We start from the raw sequence: 6460 nt of genomic DNA on the forward strand, positions 1-6460 counted from the left end.
ATACGACAAAACCGTAATTGGCAATATTTCCAATACGTATTGGGAAGTGTATACCATGCATGATATAGTAACAATTTGATGGTTTTTAATATCATCATATATTGTTTTATTGACATGATTTAATTTCTCATGTTTTTCTTGAGAAACAGAAGCACGGCAATGTTTTCCGCTGACAGTGCAGCCTCTGTGCCGTAACAATATCACCCGCTGTACTGAATACCCTTCGGAAGGCACTGACGTAGCTGGAATACACAATACCCTGCTGCATAATTGGCTTTATACTGGATACTGAAACTGAAACTGAAACTGAAACAGTGGGTGCTCGCTTCAGCTGGTATCGCGCGCGCGGGCAGCTCAGGTGAGCATAGGCTATATATATAGACTCCCTTGTTGCCGTGCTCCTGCTCGCCGCACAGACGTCAGCCCTACGCTGCCCGCGCAGTAGCACCCGCGCAGTGCTCCGTGCAGTGGTCGCTTACCAGTAATACTGTATGCGTCGTGCAGGCATTGCGCTTTCGTAATATAATACACCGCCAGTGCATAATTTTCGAGCCCATTAACAATATAGAACATAAAGCAAGTGTCAAGTAATTTATTTCTTGTTATACCACCGTATCGTAAAATATCGATATCCGGAAGTTGTTTTATTGCGATATATCGAGTTTTCAACATATATTGCCAATATACCGATATACCGGTATATCGTTACACCCCTACATATTAGATAGTAGTATTTAGTGCCAGGGTACGTTAATTCCGGTATACCAAACTACGATGAATTCAACGAGATGAATTACGATCTAAAACAGGGAAAAACGCTCGGCACAGGGTGGTAAGACCATTGACAGTTATTACCCGATGGCAATTCACACGTGTTAAAAGCTTAATTTATTACATTCTAAGCCTATAACTTAAGGCCCCCTATAAGTATAAGCCTTGAATCATGCAGTTTGAGGGCGGGAAGGCGCCACTTTTGAGGGGGAAGGCGGGTGTTTGCTAACGTGTTTTAATTATCTGTATACCTCTATATTCCACGAGCTTTTGTATACCTCTTCTCTTGTCTCACACCCACACAACCAATTGCATGCATGCAGCCTTGTATTTCGAAATCCATTTAATACCTGAAAATAAACGAACCGTGCAAACCGCGTGACAACACTGGACGCGGTCGTGGAACGTGACACTGCCACTGAAAAGTGGACATCATTTAGAACAATTGACTAATTCAGTTTCTTTCTCTGTATCACAAAACTTCAAAAGCCTACTTTAAAGAAATAAAAAGATAATAATTGAGCCACTTACCTTAATGCCATCAGTGATATAGCTCCGCTACTCGCGAGCGAGCAGGAATCGATCAGTGTTAGCGCGCTCTGAAAATGGGTCGATGTCGACATCGCAGTCATGACCTTTATTTCATCATTACGATTATTCATCAATTTTTTATTTTTTATTTATTTTTTTTAATAGATCCTAGTAATTCCAGATTCTTAACCTAACCCTAACCTAACCCCTAAGTCTAACCCTAACCCTATAACGTTAGAAAAGAAAAAAAGGGAAAAAAAGATGAATAATGTAATGAATAGAATTTAGCTGGCAGTTATCGCCTACGTGAACACGGGCGTAGAGGGAGGGGCGTGGCCTAAAAATTTTCTCTAGCTGCTGAATCGCTAGGGGTTTTGTGTTGTGTTGAGGGTGGGTAAGGGTATTTTCGTGAAACGTGATCGGCCGTTTTCAAGCCTACTTTTTGTGCGAATTCCAGTTGTAAGTAGGCTATTTCTCGTGTGCGCTGGAAAAGTTTTGTTTACATCGTAAATTATGGAAGGATTTTTTTGTTAATAACATATATATTGTGACTTGCGACGTGTATTCAGAGAATGGCATTATTATTTGTAAAAAAAACTCTTGCTGATTTATGGGAATATTTTCGTAAGTATGGCCGTCTATGGGAACGTATTACCAGGCGTAATACCTTGACGCGAGCGAGCAGGAGCTGGTCATCGCGATCGTTGGCAAGCTCGGCCGCTTCCGTCTCCGCAACGACGTTGGCTGCGACACGACGCACGTCGTCTGCGGTTGCGAGCGCCGCACGCTGAGACACCCTACGAGTGCGTCGCGTGGTTCCCGGCCGCCCGGCTTGCGTGCGCCGAGTGGGAAGCGGCCGGCGGTGGAGACCGCTACCGGCAGGCGGTGTTTGCGCAGTGTGGCCGCGTACACATTGGCAACACGGACGCTCCAGAAGAGAAGATGGTCACCCTGCTACAGCAGTGCAGAGCGGAAGTGACCGCGTGCCATCGCAAGGGCGACGTCTGTGTTGGCAGGCAGACGAGCAATGTTATGCTCCAATGTTATGCATGTTCTACGTTTTAATAAATTTTTATTGAAACCAGAATAATTAATAGTACAATTTTTTTATTATTAAAAAATGCCCAGCCTACACACTGACATTCAAGGAAAGTGTATAACATTCTTTCTCAGTGATTCGAGCCAGCTCTGCTTCATCTATTTGAGGTGCAAAAAGAATACTGTTAAATATGAGATGAACACACAATGTTTTTTTTTCATTTCATAGTATACAGCTATGCATTGACAGCTATATGAAATACACTTTCCATAGTATTAAAATTATATATCACCTGTTCACACACATAATGTGTGATCACTAGAGAAGTGAACACAACAAACTTTCTGTGACTTCCTAGAGGTTCACAGAAATGGAATATCATAATCCAATGACATACCTCCGAGACAAATTGAAGGGCTGGATACTGGTTAAGGAAGTCTTCCACCAAGACTCCTGTCTCCATTAGTTCTTGGCGCTTGTACGGAAAAGTAATGTCCATCAGCTCCTTATAAGAGCTTGGCTCTTATTCGATGTTTTCTGCATCTCCTTTTTAAGAAGTTTTAATATGTTTCTTTGCATGTCTCCTCAGTTTCCGCCCTCCGCAGCAGATCTGGTCACCCTGTACTTTCCGTCCTCTTTATTTGGGGCCCCTTGGGATCGTCACACGTTGCAGCCCTTTGTGGATCATGTTTAGTCTTTCTCAAGTTCTTGAAGCCCTATGTTTTTATCGCTGTCTGCCATGATCCCTGAGGTCAAAAACAATATTGGTTTACATAAATAAGGATGTGGTATATATTTCGTATGTTTTGAAACAAGCACATTACTTTTCAGGATGGTAATTTTTCTATATTCTACATGTTAGGCCTTAATAGGCTCGGAAACATTTTATAAACTCAACATTTTAGTTAACAAATCGTAATTTTGGTCACCAAATACTTCATTTTTTAGTCACAATTGGCGACCAGTGAGATGTAATTCGAGCGCCTCCTTTAATAACTGCACTTTTAAATTATTGATTAAAGGAAGTTTTATATTTAAAAGTAGAACCACAATAGGGGTGTAGATTTGCATGTACAAGTATGTGCACCTGACTATGCTTTTGGGTTATTTCATAACAATTATACACAACACTTGTCAAGTCCTTATTGATACTTACAATGCTGGTTCCTATCTGTGTCTGCCAAGAAAGGAAACTTCTTTATTACCATACAGGCAACATATTCCCTTTCCATCTTCGAAGGATTTTGGTATATACCCGTTATCGCCGAACATACATCCCTTGTAAATTCATTTCGTATGCTTCCAGGCAGATTTCCTGCTTTCAGTGCCTGAGTGACTGATGGAGAATACTGGAAAGAATAAAAACAAAGAACAAAATAAGAACTACTTCAAGAACTACACATACATGAACACAGATATCACAACAGATACTACTCGCAGAATACTTTGGCTGGAATATACTACTGTAATATACTACTCGATGCACACTGCTTAATTTAATTAATGCATTTAAAAATAACTACAATTCACACTTACAGAGCCTGGTAGTTGGAATTCATTCAACCAGTTTTGCTTGAAACCGAATTTTCACGACTTGAAACGAATTTTCACGACTTGAAAAGGGAATTGGAGATGATGTGGGTTTGTCAGGTGTGAAGCAGCTAAAGGTGATGCAAGGGCAGATGAGGGTGTTGATGACGAAGCACAAGTTGACAATGACGATGACGATGATCATCACAATGCACATGAGGTTTCCTACAATAGAAGAGAAATGGAGTTTTGTTTGCATGCACATAATACAAAATTATACTATTAGCAATATTTATTATCTCGTTATGTTTAGAAAAACGTCAATGTTTAGCTGAGTTATTTGGGTCTCACAACATGTCAAATTATTTATGATCACAAAAATTCCTAAAAATTTTAACTTTTTGTAAATGCAGCAAACAGTTCTGATAACTCATTAAAGTGGATTTTTTTGTAATAATCACTTACTACATTTACAAGATAAGGAATAAATAAGTATTGATTTTACAAATAATTGTTACCTCTAAAGTAATAGCTAGAGCTTGTATTATATGCTTCTATCCTTTCGAATCCTCACGATTTGACCTCCCTTGATCCGCAGGCTTTCAATAATTCATCAACTTGTGTCGATAATGATTTCCATTGTATCCAGCTTAAGGCAAGGAATTAATATGTTAAAATTTTGTTATGAAAACTGAAATATGATTTTCTGTTTCAGAAATATATTTTTTTAGTATACTGCAAAATATTGAGTTCCGTAAGGAGCAAATCATTTAATTTTTTTACGTGTATTTGAAAAGGAATATTTTGCAAGCTGGGTTTGATGACTTATTAAATACATTACTTAGTGAATTTCAGTGAAAAGTAAGAATATCACAGCAGGAACTATCAGAGCCAATAAATTCAATAGTTGGGCTACCTGTGATCTCTCGGGCGTTATCACGATTGTGGAATGTACTAAGAAAGTTAAGCCAACTACGTGTCCCATTGCATGCCAGTTTCGTGATTATCCTAACCTACATCCTAACTTTGATCACAACACGCCACTGCATCAAGGCAGAACCTAACCAAAGGTTTTAACCTCAGCCTACATGCACTAAAATTCGCCTTTGAATATATTTGTGATCTATTCGGCACGTTGCGTGGCAATCCCGAAGTTAATGCTCGTGTTAGCGGCTGGACCGGTCGAGGAGCCACAGCTTATATATATAAACATATTGGACATATTTCTTCAAATTTTGACAGATTTAAAAGCACAGTGTACGTCCCTACAACAGTATTAGTATTATATTATTATCTGTACTATAATCGCTGCTCGATATTTGATGGAAAAATCATATAAATCTATAGCTACACGCTGTACAGTGCAGGGACGAGACACTAAAAATTTCGCGACCAGAGTATGAAAACAGTAATAATATTTTGAACTTTGAGGTCATCATATATCAAAATATTGACTATATTTCTACTTTATAACATAGTTATAATAGATGAACAGGTTGCTACTATAAATACTAGGGTTCTGGACAGAGTTAGGCTAGATTTCCATCCTGAATTCTTAGATAAATCCATATATCTGTGCTGTTATAGATTCATTGAAATATAACGGGAGCTGTCAGTGGTCCGCTAGCATGAACAAAATTGATATTTACTGAGTTTTCAGATAAGGATTTCTCAATGTGCAGTGCTACATAGATTTTTTACATATATTTATACACGTATATATGTAGCTCATAATTTGGGGTAGACCAAATAATTCTGTCCCGAGATAACGTTTTATATTTTGGATGCGTTATACTGGACACTATATAACGCATCCAAAATATAAAAACGTTATGTTGGACCAGAATTTCGGTCTAAATTTGGGGAGTAGAACTGTGTAAACATATTTTATTACGTCCAGAGTAATTTAGGCTCATAGGCGCTATGTCCCCAGGGTACTGCTGGAAGTACCTGGGTACGGTCCGGTATACCGGAACGTACCCTGGTAACTATCTAGCTGATATGGTTAGGGTTAGGGTTAGGGTTAGAGTTAGGGTTGGGGTTAGGGTTAGGGAGTAAGGCGTAGGCGACTCCCTAGATCGTTTAGTGGAGTAGGCGAGGTAGGCGTCCGCATATTATAGGGGTGTATTGCGACCAAAACCGTATTGCAATATATTGCAATACGACAAAACCGTATTGGCAATATTTCCAATACGTATGGGAAGTGTATACCATGCATGATATAGTAACAATTTGATGGTTTTAATATCATCATATATTGTTTTATTGACATGATTTAATTTCTCATGTTTTTCTTGAGAAACAGAAGCACGGCAATGTTTTCCGCTGACAGTGCAGCCTCTGTGCCGTAACAATATCACCCGCTGTACTGAATACCCTTCGGAAGGCACTGACGTAGCTGGAATACACAAATACCCTGCTGCATAATTGGCTTTATACCTGGATACTGAAACTGAAACTGAACTGAAACATGGGTGCTCGCTTCAGCTGGTATGCGCGCGCGGGGCACTCAGGTGAGCATAGCTATATATATAGACTCTCCTTGTTGCCGTGCTCTCCTGCCTCGCGCACCAACCGTCAGCCCTACGC

General features: G+C 39.6%; 1 protein-coding gene across 5 annotated transcripts in view; it reads right to left on the reverse strand.

The window, feature by feature from the left end:
- Window positions 1-6460, reverse strand: part of LOC106808901 — a 27539-nt gene that overhangs the window by 19330 nt on the left and 1749 nt on the right. The window contains exon 1 of one of the 5 annotated variants that reach the window (XM_014811811.1): window positions 1023-1062. The exons of the other annotated variants lie outside the window; for them this stretch is intronic. The gene's annotated coding sequence lies outside the window, so the exon portion shown is untranslated. Of the gene's footprint in view, window positions 1-1022; window positions 1063-6460 lie in introns of those variants that run through there. 5 annotated transcript variants of the gene reach the window in all.

This window comes from Priapulus caudatus, unplaced genomic scaffold (assembly GCF_000485595.1).
Source record: "Priapulus caudatus unplaced genomic scaffold, Priapulus_caudatus-5.0.1 Scaffold312, whole genome shotgun sequence".
Lineage (NCBI taxonomy): Eukaryota > Metazoa > Priapulida > Priapulimorpha > Priapulimorphida > Priapulidae > Priapulus > Priapulus caudatus.